Source organism: Chiloscyllium plagiosum, unplaced genomic scaffold (genome assembly GCF_037043375.1).
Source record: "Chiloscyllium plagiosum isolate Xiang-an unplaced genomic scaffold, Cpla_swu_hap1 HiC_scaffold_12, whole genome shotgun sequence".
NCBI classification, from domain to species: Eukaryota; Metazoa; Chordata; class Chondrichthyes; order Orectolobiformes; family Hemiscylliidae; genus Chiloscyllium; species Chiloscyllium plagiosum.
In genome coordinates this window covers 64,032,573-64,046,753 of record NW_028270150.1, presented here as the reverse complement: position 1 = coordinate 64,046,753, position 14,181 = coordinate 64,032,573, and positions in this window count along the sequence as shown.

Here is a 14,181-nt window from a genome sequence, read left to right as displayed (position 1 = left end):
GCTGGCTTGATGGTGAGGTTGGGATTGGAGCAGAGGGATTGGAGGGCTGCGCATTGTGAGGGTGAGAGGTTGGAGTGGGGGAGGGGGGTCTACAGGTTGAGGCGGTTAATGTCCCGGCGGCAGTTGGAAATGAAGAGGTCGAGGGCAGGTATTAAGCCAGCGCGGGGTGTCCAGGTGGATGCAGTGCGTTGGAGGTGGGCGAAGGGGTCCTCAGAAGGTGGGCGGGAGTCCTGATTGTGAAAGTAAGCTCAGAGGCGGAGGCGACGGAAGAAGTGTTCGATGACACGGCGTGTATTAAATTCATTGATGCGTGGATGGAGAGGGACGAAGGTGAGTCCTTTGCTGAGGACTGATCGTTCGTCCTCAGTGAGGGGGAGGTCTGGAGGGATGGTGAAAACTCGGTAGGGCTGGGAGCTGGGAGCTGGTGTGGGTGTGGAGCTGGGAGTGGGGTCGGAGCCAGTACCTGGAGTGGGTGTGATGGTGGGGGGAATGGGGGTAGAGTCAAGAACAGGGATAGTGTTCCCCTCGGGGTTCTGGTGGGGTGGGGATAGTGACAGTGGGGTCTGTGGGGGGCGTATCAGCAGAATGCAGGTGAGTGGCGCTGGTGGGGGTGGAAGTGGTGGCAGACATGGCAGTAGCGGTGGTGGAAGTCACTGAGCTTGTGGCATCAGCGATAATGTGAGGGGCGGAAGTGGCTGTGGGAGTGGCCATGATGGGGGCAGAAGTGACATCATCAATCAGCGTGGGGGTGGTAGCTGCATCAGCCGCATGGCTAATGGTGTTTCCGAGGTATGCTACTCTCTCCCCAACCCCACCCTCCTCTAGCTTATCTCTCCACGCTTCAGGCTCTCTGCCTTTATTCCTGATGAAGGGCTTTTGCCCGAAACGTCGATTTTGCCTGTCCTCGGATTTTGCCTGTCCTCGGAAGCTGCCTGAACTGCTGTGCTCTTCCAGCACCACTAATCCAGAATCTGGTTTCCAGCATCTGCAGTCATTGTTTTTACCTTGTTGGGCCGAAGGGCCTGTTTCCACATTATAGAGAATCTAATCTAATCTAATATTTGCAGAATATTGCAACCTTTTTAACTTCAATTTTCTTTGTCATCTTATCTTTTGAACTGTACTATGAGCTACTTTACTTTAGATTCAACAATCTTCAACAATTTTATTAATGACATGACAAGATCAGAGGGGGCTGTTTGCTGAATGCTTAGCTTCATTTAAGTCATTAGACAATGAAGCGGTGTATGTGTTTATGTAGCAAAAGAAGGAAACATATGTCAGGTAAAGACAGGATAGGTCAAGTGAATCCTTAGAAGAGTATGAAGGCAGTAGGAGTATACTTAAGAGGGAAATCAGGAGGGCAAAAAGGGGACATGAGATAGCTTTGGCAAATAGAATTAAGGAGAATCCAAAGGGTTTTTCAAATACATTAAGGACAAAAAGGTAACTAGGGAGAGAATAGGGCCCCTCAATGATCAGCAAGGCAGCCTTTGTGTGGATCCGCAGAAAATGAGGGAGATACAAAACAAGTATTTTGCATGAGTGTTTACTGTGGAAAAGGGCATGGAAGATATAGAATGTAAGGACATAGATGGTGACATCTTGAAAAATGAGGAAGTGCTGGATGTCTTGAAACGCATAAAGGTGGATAAATCCCCAGGACCTGATCAGGTGTACCCTAGAACTCTGTGGGAAGCTAGGAAAGTGATTGCTGGGCCTCTTACTGAGATATTTGTATCGTCGATAGTCACAGGTGAGGTGCCAGAAGACTCAAGGTTGGCTAACATGGTGCCACTGTTTAAGAAGGGTGGTAAGGACAAGCCAAGTAAATATAGACCAATGAGGCTGATGTTGGTGGTGGGCAAGTTGTTGGAGGGAATCCTGAGAGACAGGATGTACATGTATTTGGAAAGGCAAGGATAGATTTGGAATAGTCAACATGGCTTTGTGCGTGGGAAATCATGTCTCACAAACTTGACTGAGTTTTTCGAAGAGTCTGGATGGAACGGTGGCTCGGTGGTTAGCACTGCTGCCTCACAGCACTAGGGTCCCAGGTTCGATTCCAGCCTCGGGTGACTGTCTGTGTGGAGTTTGCACATTCTCCCCGTGTCTGTGTGGGTTTCCTCCAGGTGCTCCGGTTTCCTCCCACAGTCCAAAGATGTGCAGGTCAGGTGAATAGGTCATGCTAAATTAACCATAATGTTAGGTGCATTAGTGAGAGGGAAATGGGTCTGGGTGGGTTACTCTTCAGAGGTTTGGTGTGGACTGGTTGGGCTGAAGGGCCTGATTCCACACTGTAGGGAATCTAATCTAATCTGCAAAAGTAACAAAGAGGATTGATGAGGGCAGAGCAGTAGATGTGATCTATATTGAGTTCAGTAAGGCGTTCGACAAGATTCCCCGTAGGAGACTGGTTAGCAAGGTTAGATCTCACGGAATACAGAGAGAACTAGCCATTTGGATACAGAACTGGCTCAAAGCTAAAGACAGAGGGTTCTTTTTCAGACTGGAGGCCTGTGACCAGTGGTGTGCCACAAGGATCAGTGCTGGGTCCTCTACTTTTCATCATTTATATAAATTATTTGGATGTGAGCATAAGAGGTGCAGTTAGTAAGTTTGCAGATGACACCAAAATTGGAGATGTAGTGGACAGCAAAGAGGGTTACCTCAGATTACATTAGAATCTTGATCAGATGGGCCAATGGGCTGAGAAGTAGCAGATAGGAGTTTAATTCAGATAAATGTGAGGTGCTGCGTTTTGGGAAAGCAACTCTTAGCAGGATTTATACGCTTAATGGTAAGGTCCAAGGGAGTGTTGCTGAACAAAGAGACCTTAGAGTGCAGGTTCATAGGTCCTTGAAAGTAGAGTCGCAGGTGGATAGGATAGTGAAGAAGGCATTTGGTATGCTTTCCTTTATTGGTCAGAGTATTGAGTACAGGAGTTGGGAGGTCATGTTGAGGCTGTACAGAATATTGGTTAGGCCACTGTTGGAATATTGTGTACAATTCTGGTCTCCTTCTTATCAGAAAGTTGTTGTGAAACTTGAAAGGGTTCAGAAAAGATTTACAGGGATGTTGCCAGGGTTGGAGGATTTGAGCTATTGGGAGAGCCTGAACAGGCTGGGGTTGTTTTCCCTGGAGAGTTGGAGGCTGAGGGGTGACCTTATAGAGGTTTACAAAATTATGAGGGGCATGAATAGGATAAATAGACAAGGTCTTTTTCCTGGGTTGGGGGAGTCCAGAATTAGAGGGCATTGGTTTAGGGTGAGAGGGGAAAGATATAAAAGAGACCTAAGGGGCAACATTTTCACGCAGAGGGTGGTACATGAATGGAATGAGCTGCCAGAAGAAGTAGTGGAGGCTGGTACAATTGCAACATTTAAGAGGCATTTGGATGGGTATATGAAGACGAAGGGTTTGGAGGGATATGGGCCGGGTGCTGGCAGATGGGACTAGATTGGGTTGGGATAACTGTTGGCATTGACGGAGTGGACCGAAGGGTCTGTTTCCCTGCTGTACATCTCTATGACTCTATGACTCTATGATCTGGACAACATCCAACCTTGGGCTAATCAGTGGCGAATAACAATCACATCACATAAGTGCTAGGAGATCACCATATGTATAAAAGTTGAACATTTTCACCTCTCTTTGACATTGAATGCTGTATATATTATAAATTTGATTTTCCTTGGAACAGTAGGTATGACGCTAGTTTCTAAATGTAATGTAGTTACTGTTTTATATAATGCCTAAAAATGTCTATCCTTTCATGATTCTAGCAGCTTCCAGTTTCTTCTGTGGCACTTGATTAGCTTTCTGAGTCAAAACCCAGGCTTGATAGAGGTTTTCAGAATCATGATTGGGCTGACATGATTTGGAGATGCTGGTGTTGGACTGGGGTGCACAAAGTTAAAAATCACACAACACCAGGTTATAGTCCAACAGGTTTATTTGGAAGCACTAGCTTTCGGAGCGACGCTCCTTCATCAGGTGGAGCGGCGCTCCGAAAACTAGTGCTTCCAATTAAACCTGTTGGACTATAACCTGGTGTTGTGTGATTTTTAACTATGATTGGGCTGGATACTGTAGGTAGGCAAAAGCCTACCTGCACGTAAAAAAGAAAAGCAGGAGTGCACAGATTTAAAGTGATGTGAGAAAACCTTTTTCACATGGCATGTAGTTAGGGTATGAAATATAATGTCTGGCAATGTGATGGAGGCAAGTTCAATTTAGGCTTTCAAGAGGGTTTTTGATATTACTTCAACAAAAATAACGTGCAGGAATATGAGGGAAAGGTAGGAGATTGGCACTAAGGTAATAGGACTAGTGCAGGCATGATGGGCCAAATCATAACAGTTCTACACCAATTCTGTAATTCAGTGTTTAACCAATAAAGTACATTGATCAAAGATCAGTTACCAGGATCACATAATCAAACACAGAACAGATTAATAGTTGAATATTGCAATTCGGTTACAATGTCCTGCCTAATCAAAATCACAAGAGGCAACATTAACGAAATACTCAACAGACCGCTAGGGTACTATAGCATGTCAGAGGCTGTGATTGATTGCATTCCACTGGTCCGTTTTGGTGCAGCTCCAACAACACTCAAGAAGTTTAACACTCTCTGGGAAGAAGTGGTCTACTTGACAGACAACTGCCCTGTCATACCAACCTACAATGTGCACTATGTTCAGACTGCACTAACCATGGCTTTGTTGGAAATACCTCCCAAAGCTGCCAAACTTATGTCATAAATTGGCAGGATACCAGTGCATGAAAACTCCATTGTCTTAGATTTCCCTTTATGTCTCATCCAATCCTGGTCTGTCACCTTGCCTTTACTCTCATTAGATTAAATTTAAGGAATGTATTGTCTAAGAGTATGATGATAACACTGTCAAACCACAGGCTGCAACTGTTCAAGAATAAACCCCATAAATCACATCCTTCTCAAGTGTAAGCAGCAATGGCTTGTAAAATCATAAGAGCATGGATAGGGTAAATAGACAAGGTCTTTTTCCCTGTGGTGGGGAGTCCAGAACTCGAGAGCATAAGTTTAGGGTGAGAGGGGAAAGGTATAAAAGAGACCTAAGGGGCAACTTGTTCACACATGGGTTGGTGTGTGTATGCAATGAGCTGCCAGAGGAAGTAGTGAAGGCTGGTTTCAATTACAAAATTTAAAAGGCATCTGGATGGGTATATGAATAGGAAGGGTTTAGAGAGATACGGGCCAAGTTCTGGCAAATGGAACTAGATTAATTTAGGATATCTGGTTGGCATGGACGAGTTGGACCGAAGGGTCTATTTCCATACTGTACATCTCTATGACTAAATGGACAATAAATGTTGGCCTGTCTCATGTCTCAAGGATTTTTTTAATAAACTATGTCACAAAAAATTTAAAATGCTTACATATTTCCTCATTTTACCATTTGATTCAATTTGAATTAGAAATTTCAATACAAATATTAATATTCTACTCATTTAGAAATGTTATTAAATTAATAATGTTGATTTAACTGTCTTTGTACAGGATTACAAAAGTCACTTTTTGTATAATGTTGGCTCTTGACCTTGAAAAAATTATAGGGGCATGACAAAAGCTCTTCAACTGTTCTTTCATAAAATACTTAAAATAAAGTATCTCAAGTGAAAAAGCACTTAAACTGAACTTCATCAGCCAAAATGTTCTGAAAAGAATCATTTTTATTGAAGATTAAGACAGAAAGCTCAATCACAAATCTCAACAGAAATATAGGATTTGAACTTCACAATGTATATCATTCTGCAAAGCCCTAAAAATTCTTACTAATTGGTCTTAATTGTGAGGAAAAACTGGAATCAACAGCAAAAGGTAAATGGTAGCTATAATATTAATTTATTGCCTTTTTCAAAGAGAATGCATTGTCAGCTTGACATTTTCCATGGCAGCAGTTTTATTGGTTTTATGACAGGCCTTACTTTGATCAAAACTACAGCAGTCTTTGCTATTTATGATCTATTATGAAATTAGATTCAGAAGTCACATAGTACAGTGAAGCAATAGGGTTTTAATTAGCTATTTGACAGACAAGATGAATTTCAATTTTAGTGCTCTTTTGGTTAGGATTGGGAGTTCTAATAAATAGATTTGGTTTCTGTCTGTCAAGTGAAATATTTCTGAAAGTTTTTTTAAAGGTTTGCACCATGGGTTATGTTACTCTTAAACAACAACACAATGTATTATATAGTTCATTTAAGGTAATTATGTGCCTCAACACTCTTCAGAGAAGCAATATGAAATGAGATATTATTTTGAGTTATATTATGAAATATTAAAAGTATAAATTTATAAAGCAAGCTAGAAAAGCAAGGTAGAGAGGTGAAGAGGTTTAAGCAGAGAATTCTAGAGCCCAGAAATGAGGCAGCTGAAGATTCGGATACAAATGGAGGCGCATTTAAAATTGTGGATACTTCAGAGGTCAGAATTATAGAACGTAACACAGGAAGAAAAGGGAAAAGTCATGGAAAGATTTGGAAACATGGATTAGAATTTTAAAATATAATCAAGACGTAATTGGTTGTCAATTTAGACTGAAGGCTTAATTAAGTTTGATGAAATTTAGGATGATGTCAAGCTTAGAGGTATGAAGCCAGCAGGCGTGTGTTGAAATAGTCAAATCTAAGGTAACAAAAATGGGAATAGGACAGTCTTGGTGGTGGCTCAAATACATAACTGGAAGATCGTTTCAGAGTCAAACCTAACACTAGATTGCAAACAGTCTGCTTTAAAACAGGAAAATGAATAGTGTCAGTGACTAGAATAGGCACTTGTGGGTCCAAACACGATAGTTTCAGTCTTCCCATTAGATAGATATGAATGAAACTAGACAACTGGAGTCTCATGCAATTGGATCACAATGGAGAGATATTGGGACAGGATGTGTTGGTCGACTCTGTCAAAGTCTGCAGACCTCCTGAGTAAAGTGAGGACTTTTGTCACAGATGCATTAAATGTAATTTTTGCCTCTGATTTTTCAATGTTATCTCATGGATGTGGATTTGTGATGCATTCTTGACAGACAATGCATTCTAGTACTTAGCAGAGGAAAGAGGTTGGAGATATATAAAATAAATTATATAAAATATGCATATAGATTATGGGTGTGAGCAAAAATCTGGTAAATGGAATGTAAATTGTACATTTTAGAAGGAAGAATGATAAAGAAGCATACTATCTAAAGATTGATGTAAATACAGTACATAATCAGGTAAGCCAATAGAATATTATCACTTCTTGTGAGGGGAACTGAATACAAAAGAATCATAGAATCCCTATAATGCAGAAAGAGGTCATTTGGCCCATCCAATCTGAACTGCCCCTGCAAAGAGCACCCCATCGTATCCCAGTAACTTTACATTTACAATAGCTAATCCACTTAGCCTGCACATCCCTGGATACTATAACATGGTAGTTTAACATGGCCAATCCAACTAACTTGCACATCTTTGGTCAATGGGAGAAAGTAAGAGGACCTGACAGAAGTCCAGAAGATCTATTCTAAACTTTAGTATGAACTAGGCAATATTTTTTGGAGCTCTCTGTCTTTCTGGAAAAGAACAGTTTCTATTTCCCCAATTCTATTATTCCCTATTGTTACTACATTTCTCTTTTCTCATCACTTGAGTGTTGCTCTGGACCATGTTTATTGTCCCTGTAGTGTATGCTATACTCACACCTGGAACAAAAACTTCACAACTATTGGACAGCAATACTGGCTGACATTACTCCTAAAGCAAAATTCTTGATCGTAATATGAGTCTGCCTCACAACCTGTAACTCAAAATAGAAGTTATGAAGGATATATGCCAGATCTAGGTTAGCTTTAAATAAGACTTCAAAGCTGTAAATCACTTCAGCCTCTATGCTACATTGTTTGGAGGCATAACATGAGGCTTCATTGTGATGGATGTGAGGCCTCAGGAGTTTCTTGTGTAAAATTGATCTTCCTGACATTCCCCACAGATTATCTGCTCACAGATCTCACATGGAAATTGACGTGGCTGGAGTCATTGAGGCATTTGTGCAACTCCAAAGCCAACATAGACGGGCACAGTGACTGCTACCACATCAGCAAGAACAGCAACCTTCTCATTGTCCCTGCAATCTGTGCTCTCATCCACACCAGGTGCTAGAATCTTGCACCAATGAGCTGCCACAAAGCATCCAGAGGGAGAAGCAATGGGTGAGGGTCCACCAAGGAAGTATAAAAGAATGATGTGATCCTGTATTTACAGGCCTCACTGACATTTTTATCAACTGGTTTAAAGCAGTACAGGTGCTCACTAAGGATGTTGCAAACCTCTGAATTGTACCATCTATCTGTTACAAAAACAAACTGAGTGTCAATCCTATCCAGTGGTCATTAAATCCCATAGTGTAGTCCTGACTTCTGTGGAAGAAGCCTGCTCTAGGATTGGTTTTGTTGACTTAAAAGACTTAGGTGGTCATTCCTCATGCCTTTGAGTCCAGAGACATGGTGTCTCCTGCCCAGATGCAGGCTCACCTTCTTCAATTTGAACTGCTGCAGGTTTTATAATCACAAGCAGGGGATGTGAGGAGTCTGGGTATTTCTGGAATGTCTTGAGAAGAAACTTCTGAAAGCTCTACCTTCTCTCCTGTAGTTCCTGATAGTGTTGGTGGACTTGACCATCCTTCAATCCATCTTACAGAATATCTCTGACAAGCCCACCATGTTATTCCTGTGGCTGTCTGTGCATTTTGAAAACAAGATGAAGACAATGAGCAGGTGTTCAGTATTCTCTCAGAGTTTCTTTAGCAGCTGCTAGAGATGTACTTACCAGGATTCACTCCTGAGTCTAATTTTTAAAAAGTATCTGTCGAGGGGAAACTCTCTGAGCTAGAATAGAGTGCAGATGCCAGCGCATCTCTGAATGTTCAGTGGCTTCCTCCTCAGAGATGGAGTTGGAGCTGAGGGCCTCTGGTGCTAGTCTCCTTGCAGATGTTCACTGTGTGCTGCTCATGCCTGTTTAACAGAAGAGAAAATATTTGTTGTCTAAGAGAGACAAATTGTGAGCTCATATGAAGAATGAGTTTGTGCTGCTAGTAATAGGAGAGCAGCACAGCACAATGAACCACAATGGATTGCTTGGCCTTTGAGGTCTGTCCTCCTTACCTTGGACGTCATGCTCCTCTCCCTTGAAATTCGGAATATTCTATTTTATAAGAGTGAGAAAACTGATTGTAGGCCAATTATTCCTGCAATTCAATGAAAAGAGGGGTTGAGCATGATGAAAGTGGATAGAAGAGCACTGACTGATGATACATAAGTGCAGAGGTGCAGAGGTACCTCCAGTGAGTGAGCAGGAAGTGCAGAGGGCAGGACGTGGTAGGAATTTGGGAGGATGGAGTAATGAGAGTCATTATGTGAACTTGATGCATGAGTGTAGTCTATGAGTTTTTCTGAGATGTATGTGCAGTGGCAGAGTTCAAGCAAGTAGTGCTCCTCTGATTGTTGTTTCAGACAGAAGACAAGTGCACTTACCCTTGTGGAATGCAGCAGATCATTGGCCATTTTCCTGCAATACTGGGCATCCTGCTTCATCCACAACACAGCACTGACCCAAGCTGCAACTCGAATCCAGGTTGGCTTGGCTTGAGGGCATGTTATCCGGCTGGAAAAAAAACTGCCTTCCTCTCCATTATCCCATCCACTGAGAACTCTAGGTCCATGAAGCAGTGAGCAACCTTTCCTCTCCTCGAGGCCTTCTCCTGAACACAACCCTATAAGGAGGCATTCTGCATTTGCAGCATCTAAAGTGGTGGATCCAATCTGACACCAAGGGCATGCATGCTGGATGGTCCCAGTAGTGGTGAACAGCTCTGTCTCTCTACTCTCATGATTCCCGAGAACATTTGCATTATTAATGAGGTGAAGGTGTAGACAATTCCATGAGGTAAGCTGTTCCAAACCATGGGGGTGGGGGGTGGGGGAGGGTTGCCATGAATCCCACTCAATAAGTGTTTAACAGAAAATGGCAGAATTCTGCCCAATAACCATGGGCAGAAATTTATCTCAGTTGAGGGAGTGGAATGCAATGGGGTGTGGTAGAGCTGTTGATGAGGTGTGAGACATTCAGTGTAAGACAAACAGAGGTCACTGGACTTCAATCTGGCAGCTTTCCAAGCTGGCAGTGAGCAGGCAGGTCAGTCTATATGGGGAATGTGAGCCTCTTTAAACTGATTCCCACTGCTCAGCCACTTTCTTTGAAGAGGGGGGTGAGCTCTGAATCGGGGGAAGGACAGGGATCACCATATGGAGAATGAGGGTCACTGTTGGAGAGGACTACTGTCATGCATAGGTGACAGGAAGACGTCAAGGAGGATAAGATGATCGAGGCTATGTAATGGAGGACAAGCGCAGATTTCACTAGCTACAGGAGCTTGACAATTTTGGAGGAGTAACTTCAAACAGAGATGGCAGTGCTTCAGAAAAGGCAGGGATTCCATTGATGCACCCTTCCAGGGTCTTGAATAACATTCTGCAACCAACATGGTTCTCAGCCAACTTCCATGTCCCTGGAGCTGTGGTCAGAAGATGAATACTGCAGAAGAAGACCGAAACAAAACCTCGACACACAACAAGTGGGAAGGTCAACCTGTCTATTATCCAAACCCTGAGCAGGATCAAGGTGGAGATGTTCAGGGAACAGTCAGATGAAGACTCTCACTACATCTTGAGTATACAAGACTCAGCCACTTTTAAATGCCTGAAAGATAACACTCGTCATTACATCTTATGGCTCCTGGCACTAAGAGGGAAACAAATGCCTGTCACCTTGAAAGTGGGAGAGGCATAATGCATGAATTCCAGAGATCCCTCTTAATTATATAAACAAGATATATTCAACATCTCCGAGGCAGCTGTTCATCGTTGTATCGAGGAAATGATAAATGTGCTTTTGCAAAAATGTATTCATTCACAGGATGTAGGCTTCACTAACTAAATCAGTATTTATTGTCCATCCCCAACTGCCCTCAAGAAGGTAGTGGTGAACTGACTCCGGGAACCGCTTAAGTTTATTATGGTCTAGGGACACCGAAAGTATAGTTAGGAAGGGAATTCAAACATTTTGACCAAATGAGAGTGAAAACAATTACATAGTTCCAATTTAGGATGGTGTGTGGTTTGGAGAGAAGTTTGTCTTGCTAAACATATGCTACCTTTGTCCTTTTAGTCATAGAAAGTCCCAGGTGGAAGTTACTGTTGAGGAATTTTGGTAACTCACAGCAGTGCTGCTGTAGGTGGGTTGCATTGTACATTGATGACAGAGTGAGTAATGTTAAAGGTAGTGAATGGGATGCCAACCAAGCTGCCTTGTCCTGAATGGTGTTTTTTAATGTGCACTTATCCAAGCAGGTGACAGGAGATGGTACACAGGCTTTGGGGAGTCAGGAACTTTGTGAGTCATCACAGAATTCCTAGTTTCTGACGAGTTCTTATGTATTTATTTAGCTGCTCCCATTCAATCTCTGGTCAATAGTCACCCTCAGAATGTTGATATGGCATTCATTGATGGCAATACCATTGAAAGTCAATGGGAAATAGTTAGATTCATTCTTGATGGAGAAGGTCACTATCTGATACTTGTGTGGCACAAATGATACTTGCTACATATGAGCTCAAGTATAGTTAATTATGGACACAAACTGCTTCAACATCTGAGGAGTTGTGAATTGTGCTGAACATTGTGAAATCATCAGTAAACATCTCCATTTTTGACCTTAAGATGGAATGAAGATCAGAATTTAAAAGGGTGAGAGAGATGGTGCAATACAGAATGTTCTGTAATACAGTTCCTACAAAACAGAATGGACTGTCAAATACTTTCCACAAATGCAGAAGGTTATCAAATGCACACATGTAGCAATCAAACCTTTCTAAGACCAGCCATTTCATTTATTAACAGAAAACACTTCCACTCTGTTCAAGTGTAATTGCTATATCAGGACAGGATGCATTTCTTCTAGGTTGGTGCTTTGCTCCCAGGGATCTGTAATGATGTATAAATCCTATGCAACTCTCAGGCAGCACAGCTAACTCCTTATACCGATACAGATGAATTCTGGCTGATAGGTGTCCTACTTTCATGATGTGACTGTGACACTGGTAAGGCACTGTCAAACACAAGCTGAAATGCATTCTGTATCGAATAAATTTACAATGTGATATTAACAATATTAGGGTGGCATAGTGACTCAATGGTTAGCACTGCTGCCTCACATTACTAGGGACCTGGGTTCCATTCCAGCCTCGGGTGACTGTGTGAACTTTGCACAGTCTCCCCTTGTCTATGTGGGTTTCCTCTAGGTGATCTGGTTTCCTCCTACAGTCCAACGATATGCAGGTTAGGTGAATTAGCCACACTAAATTACCCACAGTGTTCAAAGATGTGTAGGTTCGGTACATTAGTCGGGGGAAACATAGAGCTTTAGGGTCGAGGAATAGATCTCAGTAGGATACTCTTCGGAGCATCAGTGTGGCCTTGTTGGGACAAATGGCCTGATTCTATACTGTAAGGATTCTCTGATGATCAAACAGACAAGCATCTTGCTGAAAATGAGATTCCGCTACTTGGATTGCTTCAAAAGTGCTACACAATATGCAGCTCAGAATCCCCAGCAAAGGCATAACACTGTGCCAAGTACTGATCTGGAGTGGTAACACACTCCTCTTCTGACAATTAGGATGGGTCGGAAGGGAGAAAGACAGCCAGATTAGAATGATGGGCTTCCTGAACCCAACGTGAGAGAGATAGAAAGATGTATGAGGGCTATGCATGAGTTTCTCAATCACACCTGATGCCAGCAAGCCTGATGTCTTTGACAAGCTGTACACTTCAAAGTTTGCACCCATACAATTTTTACATTTCCTTGTGAGAGTAAAGCAACATTGTCATTGACAAGTCACTCAAGTGCTTGACAACCCAACAATGGAGAGGTCTTTACTCTGCTTTCACCCATGCAGGATTGTTTATTTTTTTTTTAGATTAGATTAGATTACATTAGATTACATTACAGTGTGGAAACAGGCCCTTCGGCCCAACAAGTCCACACTGACCCGCCGAAGCGAAACCCACCCATACCCCTACATTTACCCCTTACCTAACACTACGGGCAATTTAGCATGGCCAATTCACCTGACCCTGCACATCTTTGGACTGTGGGAGGAAACCGGAGCACCCGGAGGAAACCCACGCAGACACGGGGAGAACGTGCAAACTCCACACAGTCAGTCACCTGAGGCGGGAATTGAACCCGGGTCTCAGGCGCTGTGAGGCAGCAGTGCTAACCACTATGCCACCGTGCCGCCCACATAGATTTTGCAGGATCTATATTGCAAACCAGGTGACAACAATAAGACCATCCAATAAACATGAATAAAATAAGAAAGATATATATAGCATATAAAGTTTGAAAGCACATTGTTTCATGGTAGACCTAAATACCCTAATTCTTACAAATACTACAATCTGATGAGACCCGGACATATGCAGCTGAGATGAAGGCTGTTTCCTGAGTGTAATGCCTTACTGGCTGAGCTGACCTCTGGTTGCTTGAGGCCTGGAGGGTCATGACATGCTGAAGGGGTCCTTCATGAGTATAGTTGCATTTTCTTTCTGTGTGGTTACCAGAGTCACTGGCAACACTGGCAGAGCAGTTCAGAAGCAGCTGTTGACCCTTGGTGCACCCTAAGAAGATGTAACTCCTCCTTCTTGGTGTATGATGTATCTCCTCCCTGATTACTGGCAGAGCCGTGGAAGCTGGAAGAATATTGCACATATTGCCAGGCTTCCACTGTAAAAACCCCATACCCAAGTTGATAACATACAGTTCCAAATGCATTTCTACCATCCACTGACTGTTCTGCTGAATCAGGCTCTCCATGATAATTGGTTCTGTCTTCATGGAGGAAATCAAATACTTGCCCACCAGAGATATGGCAGAACTTATGCTCTGGATGAGCTCTTCCTTTATCCGCAGAGGATTACACAATGCTCCTCTCTCCCCATGTTACTACATTCCCAGTAGGTTTCATGTGGCCATGACTAGAGGCCTGTCATCAGCCTGGGGCTGACACAGCTCTGACTGTCAGTGACTTGAGCTGT